This window comes from Aquila chrysaetos, chromosome 24 (assembly GCF_900496995.4).
Source record: "Aquila chrysaetos chrysaetos chromosome 24, bAquChr1.4, whole genome shotgun sequence".
Taxonomy (NCBI): Eukaryota; Metazoa; Chordata; class Aves; order Accipitriformes; family Accipitridae; genus Aquila; species Aquila chrysaetos.
This window is the reverse complement of record NC_044027.1, coordinates 627,661-648,153: the sequence shown is the minus strand read 5'-3', so window position 1 is coordinate 648,153 and position 20,493 is coordinate 627,661.

Below are 20,493 nucleotides of genomic sequence, written 5' to 3'. Positions count from 1 at the left end.
GAAACACCCTGTACATTCTTCTGAAAATGTGTGGGTACTTCTCCCATGGTGCTGTTGACTTTGGGCCAGGAGACTCGCAGATCACTGTGCTCCCAACGCTGTCATCCTGCTATTCAGATCCTTTGAAGTACCAAAGAGATTTTCTTTCTGGCAACAAACTGTCAGCATAAATGAGTTGGTGAGAGCGTGCCCCTGCGTACCTGCTGCAGGAGGGGAGGGGTGCGTGCCTCCAACCCTACCAGCTACCATCCCTCCTAAAAGCCAGGGTAAGTTTTTTATTCCTTTGAATAACTTACTCTATTTCTATCGCTGTATTCTTGTGCTGGTTCATGTTCTGCTAATTATTCACCTTTGCTCTTCTGTGCTCCATTTTGTATGCTTCACCATTTTACCTGTTCACAGCTCTCAGCACCGTGTAGCTTTTCCCAAGTTAACCGGAGCTCCTGTAGCTGCCTCATCCTCTGTTCCTGCTGACAAGTGAAGTTTGCATCCTAGGAAAAGGTTCACAAGAGCTGGGTGTACACGCAGCCTGACATGTGGGAGTTAGTCACCCGGCTTGGCGCGCTGCTGTTGATGAAGCACAGCACAAGACAGCCTCCGGCGCAGGGCTCTCCTCTCCCGGCCGTAGCAGCCAGGGGCTGCCCAGGGGACCAGTCTGGCAGAGAGCGTCCCCAGATGCGGCTCCCGGGAGCACCAGCCAGCCCGCGCAGAGGCTCCTGCCTTGCCGGCAGCTGTAGGAGCCGGCTCTGCGGCAGAGGCCGGGGCAGCCGCTGGCAGCCTCGCCTTGGGTCCCTGCCTGGTTTTCTGTGACAACGTGCGATGCGTTTGGCAGCGCTGCCTGAGTCCTCGTGGCCTGTCTCTACTCCCACACGCGGGGGAGCGTGTCGTGTCTGTAGGACCTACGCTGAAACATCCAAAAAGCAAAGCCAGGCTGTAAGCAATTGTCGTTACTTCTGTTGTCTCCCTTCATAGGAAGAGCTAAAGGGCTGCCCTTTCTCTGTGTGCAGGCTCTTGACTTCTGTATTCATCAGCTCACCTGCCTGATAACCAGGGATTCCTGCAGTGCCGATACCTGGCCTTGGGTGTACCTGGCTGGGTGGGGACCAGCAGAGCTGCCTGCCAGCTCAGGAGGCTCCCCTCGTATTTATAAACTGGGTTGGGGTTTCCCAGGGGACTGGAGCTGAAGCATTCACAGAGTGTCCGCAGCATTCCCCAGATCCCAGCTTTTTGTATTTTCAAGCCACTGCGGTTGTGGGGGAATGGCCTCGATACAAGCCTGCGCCACAAGCCTTGATTTATCCAGGAGCATGAGTGTTGTGAAACCCCACCCCATCCTGTGATCGTTTCAACAAGATGCTCAGGAAAAACCAGCTATTGCCTTCCCTGGTAAGTTCAGCTCTCCCTGGTTCATTATGTACATCTCAGCCCTGGCACAGTGTCAGAGAACCAACAGCTATTGAAGATAAGATCATGAATAGTTAATGTTCTCAGTTACCCAAGCATATTTAAAAATTAACACTGAAGCCTGGTGCTGATGAGATTATAGAACTGGGTCATCAAAGAGAGGAAAAAACAGAAAACAATTGCATCTACCCTCGGGCTTCACTAATGACTGAGTTTTTGTGGAAGATCCTATCCCTTCCTTGCTTTAATCCTTCAGTGGTTTAAAATACTGGATACTTCATTAAGTCACCTACCCTCCTGCCTGCCAGACTCTCCACTTCTCCTTCCTTTCCTGCAGGAGTTAGTGGCCCCTTCAGATGAGTCTCCAGGCTCTGGTCGGGGCCGTGAGCACCTGCCCCACGCACGTCCCCGCACGCAGTGTGAGAGCCTGGGCACCGCGGAGCAACAGAGCTGATGGGCACGTCGGTGTGACAGCTTCGTGACGCAGCGTGGCGGTCAGGGTGCGCGTCCCGGGGAGGTGGGCAGAGGCCTGTGGCTGGGTGCAGCCCTCCGAGCTGCCGCAGCCCTGATGATGTGTTCCCCCTCCAGGAGCAGCCCTGTCTGTCCCTGGGGTCCCTCCAGGCTCCTGCCTGGAAAGGTCACCTCCTCTTCTGCCAGATCGAGCCCAGTGTTTCAGGTCCTTCAGGGTATGTGCTTAACAAGGGAATAAGCGAATAGCTGAGATGGAAAGAGAAGACTGTCCTTCGGTCTGTGGGAGCCCCAGCCTTGGCAGGGCTTTGGCAGGGCAGGCTTCGGTGCCAAGGCAGCTGCGGCTGTCGCCTGTGCCGGGAGCTCTCCCTGACCTCTGGTCTGCTGTTCCCCACACATAGGAAGCTGGAAGAGACACAGGATCCTTTTTCAGAATGACGCTAGGCATTCATAGGCAGACAAGAGTATAGGGAACAAATAAACTCTAAATCCTAATTTTCATGGCTTTTGCCCTGAGGTAGCTAACTGGGAAAACCAGCGGCAGGGAGCCGGGTTACCTCGCCATGGAAAGCAGGCAGGTGCCTGCAGCCAGACGTTGGCAGCGTGGGAGGGCCGGGTCCCGACGGCGCGGACCGTGCATGGGTGTCTGTCAGTGCGGGCAGCGTTGAGCACGCGAACGGGCCGTGACCGCTTGCCCGTGGATCCCAGGTGAGCGAAGAGGATTGTTGGCTCCTGTTGTGCATCTGCCTGCGTGTTGGAGATGAGGTTTCCAACACCCTTTAGGAGAGCAGCTGAGCCCGTACCCTCCAGGTTATGGATGCTGAGGGAGGAGGGGAGCAGCCTCCCGGAGACCCAGCACGTACCAGGCAAAGCCAGGCCCTGGGCTCCCACCACCCGACGTGGCTGCCGCCTTCTTTTCCTTCCCGTGTCTCACCCAGCTCTCTGGGTCTGCTCGTCCTCGCTGCACCGAGCCGGTCAGGATGGGAAATGGGATGAAATGCAGCATGGCAGAGAAGGGGCAACCTCGGAGCGTGCCCTTTAATCAAGGGCCTTTTTTTCTGTGCCTGGGAGGCAGGTCCAGATTGGGGTTCCCATTTGCAGGGAAATGGAGCGCTATTAAGGGTTCTGTTTATCTCATTTTCTTCCAATGAGATGCTATCGATTTGCTCTGTCGAGGGACACAAGCTGATTAAACTGTGAGCATTTATTGACAGGCCCTGATGGCTGCTGCGCTTGGCCATGTGCTGGGGGGGCTGCCGCTGCCGCAGGGTCACTCCTGCTCTGCTTCCACTGTCTGCTGATAATGTTTCATATCAGGGTTTATCTTGCAAGCTGACAGCTGCTTCATCCTGCAGAGGGGAAGCACACCGCAACCTGTTCCTGGCAGAGCAGGGGTGGGGGAGACTTCCCACCCCCTCGGGAAGAAGCCGTGTCCCAGAGCGGGATCCTGGTGCTGTACCGGACCAGGGGCCGCTCCTGTTCAGTGCCCATGAGCAGCACTGCGGGCACTGAGCCGGTGCCATCCCCTCACTGCTCCCACCGCCCGGCCTCGTGGCTCAGGCTGCTCTGGGGAGGTCTCCCCCCGCATGAGCACGAGGCCAGGCGGCCGACTCGTGCGAGGTGCGGTTCAGCAACCAGCAGCTTTCTGCAGCTGGCGGGGGCCCCGCTCCGTGCCTGGGCTGGGGGTTCTGTGGGAGGCAGCGGCAAGGGGCAGAGCTGGGCCAAGGGAAGGGTTAAAGCTCTGTCCCTGGAGCCCTGACGCATGGATCACGGCTCCTGCTCTCGATTCCAGCTCATCTCTCTTGGCAAAGGCAGATTTTCTCTAAATGAGATCCTTTTGCACATAACTCGCGTGTAACACGGGGGATAACTGCTCCGCTCATCACTTTGAAGGTTCAATTTCACATTAGGTTTAATGTCTCTTCTGAAGACTTATATACGTAATTCACCCCAGCATTTAGAAAAATCTCTCACGTCCTTGCTCAGATTTATTGTTGATACCGTTTTGCCTTACGCTGGATGTTGCAGGCGCATCTATCGAACAGTGGGCTGTGATTTGTGACTCGCCAAAGGGGATTTCAGGATGCAGAAAGAAATGTGCCCTACTCGATTAATAGCTAATAGCCTGCTGAGAGCGTCCCTGGCAGCATGCTTGGCTTAGGAAAGGACTGGCTGAACAGAGTGAGGAGCTGCAGAGCAGGACAGATCTCTTTCTGAAAAATTTTAATTAACTTAAAACAAATGCACAGGAGAGGGCTAGCCATTAGCTGCCTTTGCTTCCTGAGACTCATCCCTGCTAATTAAGCAGTGTGTCAGTGCAAGTGACCTACAGATAACACAGCATCCAATTTGCATTTAAATTAAAAAACATATTTTTAAAATAAAGGTTTCATTAAGCCCTGTTTGTTTGTCTTTCCAGGCATACACATTATCAAACCCTTCACTGATTTTTATTGACTGGCTTTTGGACTGGCAGCAGCTCTAGGGGTCTGGGTAGCATGGGCAGGTGCAGGCCCTCCCTGCCCTTGGATGCTCCGACACGGCTGGATCTGGAGAAGTTTTCGGCAGAGCCTCTGCTACCGTACAATGTGATGAGCTCTGCCGGCCAGAGCCCCGGCGTCCCCATCTGGGCTGTTCATCCTCGGGACAGTGCTTCGGATGGTGAGGGGCTCTCAAGTCACTTTTCTGCCTGGTGTTTTTCCTCCCTATGTTGTCGTTACCTACAGGAGCAGCATCAGCCACAGAGGTCTGCGGTTCCCTTGTGGTGTTCAGGCTGGGGCTGCGCCAGTGGTTTTACGGAGAGGTTTTCCCTCCACTGCTCCCAAAATGCGGCACCCGCCCGGCCAGTCTGGCTGCCCAAAGCCTTACCCTGTCTGCTGCTGCAATATTAATGAGCAGGTTGTGTAATGAGTGTCATGGCCCCGCAGTGACTTATGCTAAACTGAGGGCCTGCAACTGGAGGAAGCAGGAGCATCCAGCCTGCGAGAGAAGAGCGTTCGTCCGTCCTGCAGAACAGCGTCGTCTCTGCAGGGGCCCGGCTCCAGGGGGGACAGGGGTTTTGCACGGTTGTTTGCACGGTCCGTGCACCATCTCGCAGGCATCAGCGCAGCAGGGATGGGGTGGGGAACCTCAGACAGACAGCAGGATGTGTTGTTCCTGCATGGTTTCATGATGCCTTCCCTGGTGAGGAGGTGTTGGGTATTACAGGCTTCACGCAACATCCCCCAGAACCTCGCACTGAGCCGTCTGCCTGCAGCCCCCCTGACACCGCAGGGCAGCACCACTCGTCCCGCTGTTGGTTGGACCCTCATCCCGACCACTGCCCGGCCGCCTGGCCAACGCTGACTGCCCTGAGGTCCTTCGCGAGGCTCAGGGACGCCCTGTCTGGAGGCGGGGGTCCTTGCGAGGGGGTGGGGCGGGAATCATTTCTAGCACAGAAGCTGGTTGCTGGGAATCCTTCACTTGATGGAGGCCAATAGTGCACAGAAACTCTCTGGCAGCGCTGCCTCTTCATGGGCAGGCCCTTATCCAGGGGCTTAGAGTCATGTTTCTGTGTTTCTTGTGTTTATGTGGTTCATAAAATGCAGCCCATATTCAAAAGGGGATCTGGTCTTTGCTGGGGCCTTTCTCTTTCTTACCCTCATTTTTTAATTATAAGTATTAAGGCATAATAGACATTAATGAGATCTCATCTGGCCTGAGCCAGGCCGTGCTCTGTGCGGATGATGCCCGTGGGCCAACGTTCCCATGGACAGCAGCGGTGCCGCTCGGCTCCTCTCTGGTGAGGAGCTGGGAGCTTTGGCTGCACTGAGCAGGTTTCTCCCCGGTGGCGGCATTAATGGGATTTGAACTTTTGTGAGCAAACTTGAATTACTGAGCATGGGCTCAAATGACATGTGGGGGATACACGAGCGTCCATAAATCCAGTGACCTTGTTAAAGGGAAGATCGCCCTGCCAGCCTAACCTGGGCAGGTCTCAGTGGCTCGAGCCGTGCGGCATTATTAGTGGTGACCTATCCGCCACAGCCCGGGAGGAGAGGGGGCTCTGGAAACTGCCCGCCAGACACCAGGAATCATTGCTGCATCCCGCTCGGCTCTCGTGGCCGCGCTGAGGTCCGGGGGCCGCCGGCGCTGTCTGCCGATACGTGTCCCCTCTTCTCCGGGGTCGGCTGTGCCGTCCCCACGGGGTTGGAGGTTCCCCCCTCTCCTGTGGGTTCCCCCAGGACCGCTGCCCTGTGCCTGAGTCCTTGCTGTGAGCTCCTGGGCTGCAGACCTCGGGTCGTTGAGCTGGCACAACCTGGTGGAGCCGACTCCTCTGGATACCTTTCATCTCTGTCTCAACACCATCAGATGTCCTCTGGCTCGTTTTCATAGAGACTGACACAAAAGCGTCTGGCCCGTCTCCATCCCCCTCTACAGCCAGCCTGGTCGACAGGCCCCAGCCCCTGCAGCGGCCACGGCACGCGGGGCCGCGGTGCACAGCTCCTCTGTGTGCGGTGCAGACCGGTGGGCACGCGGCACCGGGTCCTGCTGCCCCCGTGATGGACGTGCAGCGTTACTTGCCTGCCCCGCTCCTGGTGCACAACGGTGCTTCTCCCTCCCTGGGCTCCATGGCCATGGAGCCGGCGCGTTGCCGAGCTGGCTGTGGTGACGCCGGGGTCTCCGTTCGGTTGGTGCCGTGGTGGGTTCTCTTGTGCTCCCTGTCCCCCCGGCCTGGAGATGAGCTCCCTCGGTGGCTGGGTCCCCCCATGGGCAGTGGTACCTGGCTGCCCGCTGCGGTCCTGCCCTCCCTTTCGGCTGCCCTTCGCTCCTCTACTGGGACCTGACAGCTTTGATTTCTTTCTCCTGGTTAGAGAACATGAGGTTTTTGACAGCTGCCTTTGCCATTATTCTTCCCTTAATGCTGTTGTTGTTTTGCGTTACTGTCAAATCGCATCTTATTAAAGTTCTTCCCATCCTGTCAGCGGCAGATGAGGAGCGCTAAGGGATGCGTAATCTCCTGGGCCTGTCTGGGGAAATTGCCTTTTATTATTGATAAGGCAGCACTGCCTTTGGAGGACACAACTCCACCGCGTGCCGGAGCGGGAGCAGGAGAGCAGCACCCTTGGCCCTGCTGGTGCCGCAGTGCCAGCGAGTGCTCCCGGGGACGTCAGCCTGCCCCTGGCCTGGGCAGGTGGGGAGAAGAGCCAAGGACTGCTGGGGCGAGGCGGGTGCTAAGGCCGGGATGCTCTCGATGGACACCTCTCCCGGGGGAGCTCCCTGCACGGGAAAGGGGCTGATCCTGCCTGGAGCATCCCAGCTGCTCCTCCCGTGCATCGGAGGGGAGCGGGGCATCTGCCTCCTGCCTCTGTGCTCGGTCCCGTTGCAGACCAGGAGCGTGGCACCTGCAGACATGTGTCGACCTTCGCTCAAACAGGATCCCTGAGAGGAGCAGGCACCAGGCAGGGAAAACGTGCTCTCCTGGCTTATTTGGGCTGGGGGCTGCTATGAGCAGCTGGGGGGTCGTGCATGTCAGTGGCCGTGCTCCTGCCCCAAGCAATCCCCTTGGGTCCCAGCAGGGTGTCTGGGGGAAAGAAATCTAGGTCATCACAAAAACTCTCTCTGAATATTAAATATTCATCTGTGTTTACAGCATGTTCCAGCTCCCGGCTGCAGAGGAGGGGCAGCGATGGCAGGAGCAGCGCACGTGTGTGCGCACGTGTCAGTGAGCGAAGGCGCAGGTGTGATGGAAGGGGCAATGAGCCCCTCGGTGATTTTTGAGCCAGACACAGCTGTCCCTGGCCTGCGTGCCTGTGGCTCTGCCGCTGCATTCAGAGGGTCTTAGCCATGCTGTGGTTTGCTCCCGCCCAAAAGTAGTGCTGGTTAATAGCCCATGGGGTAACTGGTCCAGGGAGCTGGAGGCGGAGGGGTTGGGTGGGGGGTACTGGCTGGGAAGGGAACACGCGGGAAGAGGACACTGGTCCTCTGAGAGCTGATATCCCGTTTCCAGGGTGGATCTTGATCTGTTGATGAGCTCCAGTTACGCTTCGCTCTATGAACAGTCGCACCTTTGCAAAGCGACTGACGCTTCCCACGGCTTGCTAAAAATTCCTTGGCACCGGAATGGTTCCTCCGGCTTTGTTCAGCTGGAGGGAGCTGTTTCTACCCACAAAGCACCATACAAAAGACTGGGCACTGCTCGGCTACCACAGGGCTGGCCGGCTGGAGGAGCAGGGCAGACCCAGCTCCCGGGCGTGGGAAGCGGCAGCTCGGAGACCCGGGGGGTCCAGGTGCAGGGCAGGGGGGTGCAGCAGGCGGGGGGTACCACCGGGATGCAGGCTTTGCAGGAAACACCTGTACCTTCTTCCTATGCACATTTAATACTCTCCCTTGTCAGGTAATGGCGTGATGAATGCTCATCCATTCCCTCGGCCTCTCTCTAAGGCAGCCTCGCGGAGACCTGATGGCGGTGGGCATGGGGCTGGCACCGCTCACAGCCCCCATGCTGCACCCCAGGACCCTCTGCAGGAGCCCCAGGACCTGCTGCTGCCCCTCATGTGTGTTGCAAGCTGTTCCCCTGCTTCGTGGGCACCGTGGAGCAGGACGGGCTGATGGTCCCTTGGGCTCATCCTCTGGCTGCCCAGAAAGGATTTGGTTGCATGATCCAGGCTCTTTACTGGCACTGAACTCGCTGTGATGCCATGAAGGTCGTTCCCTTGGTGTGAGCCTCCTTCTGCTTGGCTTTGTTGAAATCCAAAGTCCAATGTGGGCCGTTTCCCGGTGGCACTGCGAGCAGGGCTGAGATGTGCCGAGTCCCGGCAGGCTGTGGGGCCAGGGCTCTGCTGCCAGCGCCTTTTGGTAATGGATTGGGCAGGAATCTGCAGATTCAGCACGAGCCCAGCGAAACACTCTACTGTGCTTGTTGGAAGCCACCATAGCAAGCACTGCTTTTTTGCTGATAAATCTTGTTTTTAAATTAGCTGCATGTCAGACTGGTAAATAATGCATCTTATAAATGAAAAGAGCATTCAAACCCAGGCTGGAACAAACAGCCTGTGCTGCAGGTGCGGCAAGTCCTGTGCAGCAGGGAGAACAAGCGGCAGCAGTACCTGGAAGCAGACTGCCTCCTGGACTGCTTTTCAAATTGCCTTTTTAAATCTTTAGTTCCCACAACATATTCCATGAGCTTTTCCCATAAGCATAAATCCAGGAGTAGCTTTGATGGGAACATAAAGGTTTTATATATACGAACTCAGAGAGTAGTAGGGAAAGCAGGAGGCTCCAGAGGTATCAGCCCTCAGGAGAGCCAGGTCTCTTTCCTTTCAGGAGCATTTGCAGCCATGTCAGAGCTGTCCCAGTAGGTGCCTTGCTCCAGACCCCGGCAGATGGCTTTCGCTAGACCCTTACCACCGAGATTTGAGTAGAACCGATTTTAAATTACTATTAAGAGTCCCAGGAGCTACACAGTACCACGTGGTGCCTGCCTGCATGGAACAGATGGGGTTGAAGCTCCTTGAGATCTTGGATGCAGGTGGTATTACACTGGATAAAACCCCCTGTGACCCCCAGCTTTTTCTTGGGGAAACCCAGTCCCAAATGGGGCATGCTGGGGATGTCAGTCCTGAGTGCTGGAGCCCTGGCAGGGCTGGGTGCAGCCACGAGCCTCACTGCTGCGATCTGAAGGACAAGAGTATCGCCTCACCTTGGCTGCTCAGCCTTGAAAGTCACATGAAGCACTTGCGCAGAAGGCTGTCACCGGAGCTGTTTGTGGCACATCTCTGCTGCACGTGTTGGTCATACAAAGCCCTGAAGCTGTCCTGTTTGGTTTCCAGCACCCCAGCAGATGCTCTGGGTTGCTTTGGGCACACGCAGCCGCAGAGCAGACCTCTTCAAGTGAAGAATTTGAAGTCAGAAAGTGGCTTGGACTCCGGAAGGGCTGGCGTGTTGCCCTACGGACAGATTTCCTCACGGCTGCAGGAGAGTAAACCTGGGGCAGATCCCAGTTTGGTTTGTGAGTCCTGTCACCATCATGTGTGCTGGGGACCTGGGACCCTTCGTGCAGTGGGAGCACCCCACGGCAGTTGGCGCAGGGCAGCGCCTTAGCAACACCCCGGGCGTGGGGCTGGGGCACGGGCTGGGGCTCGGGGGTTTGGTGGCAAAACTGTGCAATGGTCTGGAGGAACTGTGTCTTTCCAGGAAGGCTGGTAATGGGGGTTTCGGCCCATCCGCAGAGCTGCTGCCCATCTGTGAGCAGGCTGCAATGAGGAGAGTTTGTCAGTGATGATATCGGAAGCAATTACTGATCAGCAAGGTGCCGTGAGGCAGTATGGAGGAGCCTGCGGGATGGATGTGAAAACAGTACGATAGATTCCTTGAATGCTGCTAAATGGGTAGGGAATAGTTAAGGGCTAATTAAAAATCTGAATGGTTTCCAGGCATAAACAAAATGGGATAGTCAAGGTGCTTGTGAACTGTTGTTAAAAGACAAGTTCTTCAGTTTGGAGGTTGAGATGACACAGCTGCAGCTGCACAGCATCCTCCTGCCTGGCTGTCCCTCCTTGTCCAAGAGCAGTGTGAGCGGGTGGTCGTGGCCAAGTCTATGGCTAAAGGGTGGTGCAGGTGGGATGCAGACCCCACTGCGGTGCCTGGGGTCCTGCCCGGCTGGCATGGGGCTCGTGGCTTGGCTGGAAACAGGGAGGAGGAGAAGCAGCACTGAACCTCGTGGTGCCCATCCAGCCACTGCTGCTGGTTCGGTTTAAACTCTGGAGCTGATTCCCCATGAAGGTAATTTTCTGCTTCTCTGACTCAATTCTATTCATCTTTTAGAGGGTAATTAGCATCACTTCTGTGTTCTTTTATGCCCAACTAATTGCACCTTGTTTCAGGAGTGAAAGTTAATGCCTCTCCATTTAGGTTAGTGCAGCAATTTATGATTAAGGATGAGGCCAGGCAGAAACGTGTACCAGGAGTACTGCTGCCTGGCTGGCTGGCTTGAGACTTGCTGCTTGCACTGGTGGAAAGATTTCCCATTTTATGTTTGAGCTGCTCCTCAATGCTACAGCTGTGTAGCAATGAGCCCGCAGTGCTAAAGCCGCATGCGGCAGCCTCTGCACCTCAGGCAGTGGCCAGAGGAGTGCGGATCAGACCCCAGCTCTCAGACGGGCTGAGGGTGCTAGCAGCCACGCTGGCTCGCCTGCCAGCGTCTGCGGGTGGCAGCAGGAGAGGGGTGTCAAGGGCATGCTGCAGCTGCACGCGGTTTCGGAGTCAAACAGAACGAATAGCCGTATGGGGGACAGTGACGGGGCTGTCGCCTGCCACGCAGCCGGAGGGGCTCAGTCAGGACCTGCTTCGGTGCCACCAGCAAAGCAGAAGGGGCTGGACGGGGGGTGGTGGGGGTCAGCACAGCAGGGTCCTCCTCTGGGACAGGTCACTGTGCGGCGATACGTGCTGGTCAGGTCTCCCACTATGGTGGCATTTATCTAACATATGGCTAATTGTTCCTTACTTTTAGACAGCTTGACCAAACAAATTGTACCTGCGCCCCAGACCCAGGCGCTCGGCTGTCGCCCTGCTGCAGGTCTCTCTGTGACTCCCTTCCAAAGGATGACTGATCGACCTCCTTTCCCTGCAACGGCAAAGGCGTCTTCTGCTGTTCCTGTGCTGCTCACGAGTGCTGAAATCGCAGCCCGGCCAAACCCAACACCAAAGACCTCAGGGGACCGGAGCCCCTGGGAGCGTGCCTGGCTCTGGACAGGTGCTGGGCTGTCATCAGCAGGGCTTCAGCCTGCAAATGGTGCCTGGCAAGTGCCAGCCAGACTGTGTGTTTGGAGGCCTCGTTTAAGGGGCTGCTGATCAGGCATCAGTGACTTTGATAGCGTCAAGGACTAGAAAGCAAATACTTCCACTATAAGTCTTGTCTGCTTTAAAGTAGGTTATATTTTCAAAACGCTTTAGTTCTTAGGAATTTAATATTGCGATGTCAATTGTAAGACAAGTAATTGGATGGGGAGAAGGTTGTTACTGGAACCTGAGATTAAAGGCAGGATTTGAAACGCTGTGTTGCATGCGGGTGGGTGTTTTTGTTCACTGCAAATATGACTCTGGAGGTTTCGCAAGCAGCATTTCTGTTTGAAGTCAGCTCTGCTGCTCTGTGAGGTTTGCTGCGCCTGTGCTGTGTCCCACCATGGCTTGAACACGAGATGACTCGCAGAGCCAAAGGTAGGATGAGAATGCATTTCCTTGCAAAAGCAGCCATGCAGCAAAGCTCTTGCACGAGGCTTCTCCAGCGCCGCCTCCCCACCAGGACCCCAAAGGGCCACCGTGCCGGCAGGGCAAGGAGCTGCTGGCCCCTTCTGCCCCCAGGTTTGCAGGGGGTTCCCATGCACAGGGGGTCCTGGGCTCCTCTCGGCTGGTGCTCTCAGGGCACAGCTCCCCGTGCTCCCGCAGCCGTCCCCCTTGGGTGCTGTGGTTGGGGCGGCAGTGGTCGGAGGGTGGATGGGAGGTGTGAGCAGGATGCTTTCAGGGCTGGGGCTGGCTCTCCCGGCTGGCTCTCAGCCCTACCGGCTCCCTGCTCACCCTGTGACACAAGGTGAGCATATGAGACACAGCAAGAGGCCGAGGTGGCCACTGGCCCAAAGTCTGGGCACGGCTCCTAGGGTGAACCACTTCTGTGGGAAGGGGCAACCGGCGCAGGCAGAGACCGAACCTCCCTCCTGCTGAACCGGCACGGCGAAAGCCCGTCAGCACACAGCACAAGGCCAAATCCCTGCAGAGACCGGGGTCTCATCCAGTGTTCATGCTGGGGGCGATTCCCACTGGGGCTGTGCCCGCAGGAAGGCTCCGGCAGAGGACATGGCTCTGTCTGCGTGCTGCCGTGCCCAGGATGCTCATCCACAGGAGTGGTGTGTCCATGTGAGGGTGAAGCTCCAGACCTGTGCTTAATCCTCCCCATGAGTGGGTTGCTTTAATCTCACCAAGCCATTTGTATTGTAGGTTATTAAAAGCACTTGTGCCCACGCTGGGAGAGACCCAGGCTGCTCCCAGGAAAGCCTCTGTCTCCCTGCCACCCTCCCTCACTCGCTCCTGTCTAGGGATGGAGTTTCTGACATCCCGTGAACAATGTTTTCCTGGTCTGTTCCTTTCCCAATCATGAGCTGCACTAGCATGAGCCAGCATCAAGTTTTTGAGCTGAGCAGGAGCTGGCTGAACCCCAGCTCTCCCCGCTGGGCACCTGCCAGGCCGAGCCGATGCTCCCCAGATCCCCCAGCCACGGAACACAGCTGCGATCCCGCAGCCATGGACATTCTCAAAGGGGCAAAGAAGTGCCAGTGGAAGTCCCAGAGCGTGGGGAATCACGCGCCTGGTGCAGTGTTCCCACCCACAGGTGTGCCAGGAGTGGCCTCATCCTGCAGCCCTGTAATCTCCCAGTGCCCCTTTGCCCAGCCTAGCTGAGCTAAGAAGAAAATGTGCTTGGTTAATGACAAGACTTTGATATTTCCAGTCCTAACCTTTCTGTAAAACAGTGGCTACCAGACAGGTGAGCTGGTCAGCTGTGCCTGATGTAGATTGATAGCGGATCAGCTTTTCTGTCTTAATTTGCTTATGACCTAGAGAATTAGCGGAGAGGATCTGTTATCCTGCCAGTGCACTAATGACTCCTGCAAGAGAAGGGCTCCCCAGAGAAGGAGTGGTATTTGCTAACCTTTCCCTGGCTCACTTTACATAATAGCACACTCCTCCAAATGTCCTCAGCGTGACTGGCTATTCCCCTTCTCCTTCATTCTGCATGGTATTTTACTTTTTAAATTTCAAGAATACTGCACAGTAAGAAAAGGTGCTGAATTCCTTGTGCCACTCATCTTCCCTCTCTGAGGCTATTCTTCAAGACGCATTGGTTTAGGAATTCAAAGGGAGGCACTTTTCATCTTCAAGGTCTCGAAAGATTTCCTGTATCCATATGTCCAGCTAGAAAAGAAAAACAACCTGAAATCTGCCTGCCAGTCTGCTCTTACAATACATTGGTTTTCTTCAAAATAGATTTCAAGGCTGTGTGCAGAGGAGAGAGACCCTTTCCAGGGGGCATTTCTGAAGGCAATTGAAACAAAGGAGCACCGCGTCATGCTGAGGACCAGGCAGGACACTCACCATCCAAATGAACAACACAACACCACAAAATATTGCGGATATCCAGGAAGTCAATGCTGGGGTTTCACTAATAAAAACTGACTTCTGGCTTTACTTGTGAAAGGAACTTGAAAATTCTCCATGATATTTCAGAAACCCTGTTTTTAGTGTAATAAACAAACAGTATTTTGCAAGCTTACAATATTTCTTAGGCTAAGGTTTAGTCACCGCAAGTGCATTTCAGCCAAGCAAATTATCTAAGAAGAAATGAATGTGAGGGCCATGGCTCCAGGTGCAGCAATCGCATGTCCTGAAGTCAAAGCCTGGCAGGAGCGGGAGGTGTCAGGATGCTTTCGGATGTCAGTCACCTTCTCGGCACAGCAGGAAAGGAGCCCTGCAGCCAGAGCTGGCCACCGAGGCAGCCGTGCACGGATCCAGGACAAAGCAGGGCTTGTGGCCGGGGGATGCCCTGCACCTCCCGGAGCACTGGCAGGGCTCGCCTGTCCTCAGCCTCCCCCAGGAGCCCCGCGGGAAACAGGGGAGCCACAGCCAGCGATTCCTTCTGCAAAGAGCCGGCCCAGAGAGCTCCTCGCTGTCACCGGCACGTCGCCAGGGCTGGTCTGTCCTGAGTCAGGCACGATGGTCCGACGTACGGCCGATACCGACGGCTGCCATCCCAGAGCCCCGGCACCTGCCCTGCTCCTGCTGCCAGCAGTGCAGCTAAAGAGTTTGAGGGAGAGTGCTGGGGAACGTCTTTCCTAGGATGTGATGTTGATAAATGACCTGCAGGAACCTCTAAAAAGGTTTGTAATATTCATCTTGAGGACAAAATCCGTGCTTCCCCAGGGCGTGAGTGTTGTTGCTGCATTTGTCTCGACACAGTGGTATTTGGGTTTGGGGTTTTTTTTTAATAATAGACTTAACCTTTTGCATATTTGATTTCATGCACCGCTCAAATACCTCACCAGGAAAAATAATGTCCCTCTTCAGCTGAGTGTAAATAGGTACCGCTGAGATTTTCTGAATTATGTTAAGTACCTTTGGTAATTCAAGAATAAACCCAAGCTGGGCCAGGACAGCAGGTTACCCAGCAAATGCTGGAAAAGAAGTCGAGTCTCATAGTCTGCAGTCACAAGACCAGGAATCCAATCTGAAATTGTACCATCTCAATTGTTTGGGCACGACTTCATGTTCCCAGGATATGCAGGTTAATGCACAGCTGGAGAGCAAGAACTGTCATGCCGGCATAAATCTGAAAGTAAATAAAACCTGGTTCTGATCTATTTTTGGTTTATGGTTTGCAGAAGCCGTGCCCACACCATCACAGGTTATGGCAGGAGCTGGCAGACCCCTCCTGCTGACGGGTGCCCCAGGGGAGGCTCTGCCAGCGTCAGCCGGGGAGAGATGGGCTCACTCCTCCCCTGCTGCTCCTGCCAAGCCTCTGCCCCCAGCACCTCTGCGTTTATCCATGTGGCTACACACGAGCGCAAGAGTGAAGCCCGTGTCTCTGCATGTGCATGGCTCGCTTGCTGCCCGTGCACGGTTTTCCATGTGGCAGCTATCGGGAGTCTCCCACCCGCCGTGTCTTGGTGTGGGAGCCCGGAGGACGGAGCAGATGCGCTGCTGAGGATGGCGATGCAGCGAGGAAGGCCTGCAGGCATCAGCCTTCAGCTCGGGCTTCCATTGCTGGGGCTTTTTTACCCACTAATCAGGCAGGTATTATTCTCCAGTGAGTTCAATCCCGTCTCTCTGAGGGCTGTGTGGCATCCAGCAATAGGACAAAGTGTGTGATTACTTTTTGTGCTCTCAGAGATAAGAAAGAGCCTGTGAGAGGCACACAGCCTTGCTCAGAAAGGATGAAGCCATTCACAGGTTGAAGTTAAAAGAGTGTGAAGAAAGATAAGGAGCTAAAATGAGAAAAAAAATGAAGGTAGCAGATGCAGCACAGACAAGTAATCAACAGAAATTCATTAGTTTGTCAGGCACAGGCAATGGGAGTGGAGTCAGGAGCCCAAAAGGTTGAATGCAATTGCTAGTACTGAACCAGAGCAAATGGAAATTAATTCTCCTCTGCATGTCTTTGCAGAAGAGGGATCTGCTGCCCATCCGCTGTGAAGCAGAGACCGGTGTCGGTCCTCTGCTCGGAAATGGCCCTGCCCGATGTCCCAGCGCCCACGGACTAGACTCCGTGCCCCTGCGAGGAGGCGCGTGCCGCGGGAGGCGGCAGGTCGGATCCCATCGCCGCGGGGAGCCCCATGCCCTGGCACCATCGGACCCGCCAGTGGAGTGGGCGCAGCAGACGGGGCTCCCTCCGAGCTGGTCCACGGCAAACCCTCCTCCAGGGCTGCAGCACTCACGTCAGCACTCCAGCCAGGTAGGACAAAATGATGAGAAATGAATTAACTAATTATGCTGCAGCACTGACCTGGCCATGGCCAGGGCTGGTGGGAGTTGGCTCTGCCACAGTCCGAGGCGTTTGCCTGGGCGAGTGTGGGGGCTGGCAGTGGGGGACGGGCAGGCTGCAGAAATACAGGTGGCACAGCCTGTGCCGGGGAGGAGCAGGGAGAGCACCGGCTGATGAAGATACCAACGTGCCGCAGTGCCCGGCAGATCACAGCGGCACACGCTCACGCTCCCCTCCCTCCAACGCAGCTGCTCTCCGCTCGCTGCAGCGAAGCCCCCGTGTTTTGTACCTGTGGCGTGGATGCTGTATAAACGGGGATGCTGAACCGAGTTTGTCCAAGCTGCCACCATCGCTTCATGCAACAGGCATGTGCGTACATGTTCCTCAGCCAGCCAGCTTCCCTGCAAACCCACCACTCTCCTCGCCTTCAACAGGAATCAATGTGTTAATTACCCTGACAACACAGTAGAAGTGCTAGCAGGTGCAGCTATCACCATTATAAGCTGCCATTTACGTGTGTTTTTATTTCTACAGCTTCTTGCCATTAAAAGCCTGTAATTAAGATAATTAGAACAAAGACATTTGCCTTGTAATCAGCATATATTTCAATAAGATATTTTAATTTACAGATGAAATATGTTAACTTATTATTTAAATAATGTTATATATATTGACAGTGTGCTAGTGGTGCCAGGGAAGTGTTTATAGATCCAACTCATTTAGGGTATTTGTGATATTAATTTCTTTTTTTAATCCCTTTCAATTTGATGAACACACATCAAACCTCCAGGAAATTACAGAGTAGATTTCGGATAGTCCCTGATGCCCAGGTAAGCCAGGGCTGAGCTGTGGGGAGCTGAGCGATGCAATGGCAAAGCGCTGCATTTCTGGTGGCTGGGATTGCCCTTGCAGGGGCCATGGGAAGGCTCTTTACAGAGGTACGGCTCGGTCAAGGCACTGCGTGATAACCTACAGCATGAGCTTGGGTGGCCTCAAATCTCTCCAAAATGCTAGAGAGAGAAATTCTGGCTCTGGGAATTGATTTCTCACTTTACCGTGTCAGAGGCTGTTCAAAATAGCTGCTGTCAGCATCCGAGAGTTAATGTGTGCTGGCGTGCTGGCGATGGGGCGGGAGGTGGGAAGGGGCTGGCTGCCCATCCTGCCCTCGTCTTCCCCTGCTGAAGGAGCTGCAGCATCTCGCGGTGTTTCCCACACGGCTCTCCATCCCCAGCACCCAGGGCCAGCCCGGCAGGCAGCTGCCCTCGCCCTGCCTCCAGCCTCGTGCTTGCAAAGCTGTCCTGCCCGAGCGTGCCTCCGTACTGCTGGACACGGCCACGTGAAACAGGCGGCACCACACGGCAGGCTTTGCCACGCTCCTCCTCCAGTCCCAGAAACTGCCTTTTTTCCCCCAGCAGTGTTTTTGGGAAGGTTTTTTGCAGTGACATTGTCCCCCTGAAGGCTGGTGTCACTCCAACAGCGGGTGCACAGAGCCACCTGCCTGGGCAGTGCCTGCGGCCGGGCTCCTGCCAGGGAAGGGGAGGGATGGCGTCACCGACGTCCCCATGCTGGCTGCTGGTACCAAGTGTCCGCTCCTGTTCACCTGACAGTGATATATAACACAATGCACCTACCCTCAAGGGCTCTCTGCAGCTAGCAGCCCTTCATTTCCCAGGTTTAAAAATAGTTACAGGCATTATAAACAACCTTGCACAGAACATGACTTAAAACTTGTTTTTCATCCTATCAGTGTTCCTTGTGGGAATGAACGCTCTTATCTCCTCCTTTCTATGCTTGGTTTGCTGCTCCGTGCAGGAGAGGAACACGAATAATACGGCACATCCAGCACCCAGCCTCGCATAAAGGAAATGATCTATTTATTCATTTCTGCTTCTACAATGCTCCAAGTTCTTCAGGGGCCCCAAGATGAAGCAGCAGCTCAGCAGCCACCAGAGAATCGCTTGGAGCCTGTTACCTACCAGGCAGTAGCTTTCAAAAAAAATCTGCTTACAGAGGACAGACTTTGGCTCTTTCTCAAGAGCTCCTTCCAAATCCAAGGTCTGTCTGGCAGTCTCCACGTTAATAAACGCTTGCGCATTAGCAGTTGTGAAGTTTTTATCTTCTGCTAAAAAGGTATGAATTATGCAGCAGGGAAGTACATGAGTTAGCGGTGTATAAATCGTTCAGCGGCACCAGTGCCAGCTTGCCCGCAGGTACGCCGTGCAGAGCTGCAACGAACCCCGGGGTGCTCCTGCCTCTGCCAGCCCAACTCCGGCTGCCTGCAAGTCGGCACACGGGCTCCTGCTCCGGTTTGGTGCCTCCTGGTTCCCAGGCGCTGGCCTGTGAAGTCCGTGGGCACGTCTGGCTCTGCTCTTCCCTGGGAAGGGCACGGCTGCCCTGCGGCTCTGCGCCGGTGCGGAGCGCAGGTGCTGCCGGGCGCTGGCTCTGCCCTTGCTGTGCCAACCGGCCTCGCTGCGCCTGCTTGTGGGGTTTTCCCCAGCGAGACGTAAATGATGAAATCCAGAGTTACATGATTTTGCTGTAATAAGGCGTTTTCTGGAGTGCTTTGGATGCCTTCACTTCATGGCTGCACGTGAAAGCTCTCCAGCGATGGCTTGAAGCCTGGAAATAGGTTCTGGGTTTGAGGTCTCGCCTGTGCACTGCTCGCCGGAGTGTTCTGCCCGCTCTCACCCACGTGCTACAGCTATCAGCAGCACTGCCTTCCCAACCTTATTTCTTAATCTTAAATCAGCTGCTATTTAGGCTTTGTTTAAAGCTCTCTGCAATAAGCTGAATGTTGCAGTGTAAAGGCTTCTTATTTATTATTTGGCAGACAGTAGGAGTCTGTTAAAAGTCCAGTTGCAAATGAGATGTGGGAATATTGGGCTATTAGCAGAAGCCTTCCTCCTGAACAGATGAGACAGGAGCAGGGAGAGAGGACTCCTGCACACCAGGGCACTGCCCTGGGGCCTGAGGGACGACAATTATCCAAATTAACTTCAGTAACATACAGGACTCTGTGCCACGTCTCCCAGGTCCTGTTACACTGCTCACACCCACGCTACTCTCCTGCTTTATGCACCCAGTAAATCCTGAAAGATTTGCTTTCTTTTTTCTTCCTTCTTTTCACATACAGACCCTAAACAGCCACCTACCTGGCTACTGCTCTGTAAGGGATTTTTACTTGTGTAATGCATATTTTTTCAGGGACCGTGAAGGCCTGAGGGTGACTGAGATATCAACTGACACACTGAATTTTCCACTCTTGTTATTAGAAGAAATCTTCCCATGAAATAATTCGCGAGTGGAAGAGGTGGTAAAGAAACTGCTTTTACAGAACAGCCCTGACCACTGTCTCCAGGCTCCTGTGAGCTGAAGGAGAGAGTTACAAATGAGGAACAGGCAAACAGTTTTACATAGTTTTATTTTATTCTAGCGCCACTATGATCTATGAGCCATAACAGGCAGATCTTTCCAAAGCACCTATAGTAACTGATAAATATTTATGGTGCTTAATCATGAGGCAGCAATGGTGCAGAAGTGATAATACCCGACGCAGTTTCAATGCACTGGGCTCGCGTCCCTGATGCAGCCAGGACCGGTCTGTTACTTGTTCTGTACCGGGGAGCCTCCTGCTTTCCTGCCCCTTGTCCTTGTCCTTCCCACAGCTGCCGAGAGAGTGTGGGAGCGGTGGGAGTAAGACCACGTGTGTGAGAGCAAGAGCAAGCGTGGGCTGGGCAGGAGGAACATCCTGGGGACACCGGTGGGTCCCCAAATCAGTGCCCAAAGAAGGGCAGGGAGAGGAGCTACCCCTGAGGAGGGCTCCTCAGGCACTGCTGCCAGCCTGGCTGATGGCCGGGCTGTTTGCTCCCAGTCTCCAACTGAGGCGATATGAGAGTAAGGCGCTAGCTTTGTTGCATCCCAACAGAATCTGCAGCTTTCATCTGGCTTCTCCTCCTTTGGTCCTGGCAAAACACTGCCTTCAGCAGTGAGGGAGGCCCTGCATGTGGACAGATTCTGCACTGCCTGGGTAAGGGGTGATGATGGAGGTGTCGGTGCATCCAGGGCGGGGGGCTTCCTCGCAAGGACTTCTCAGAATCCACCATCTGCAACTGGGT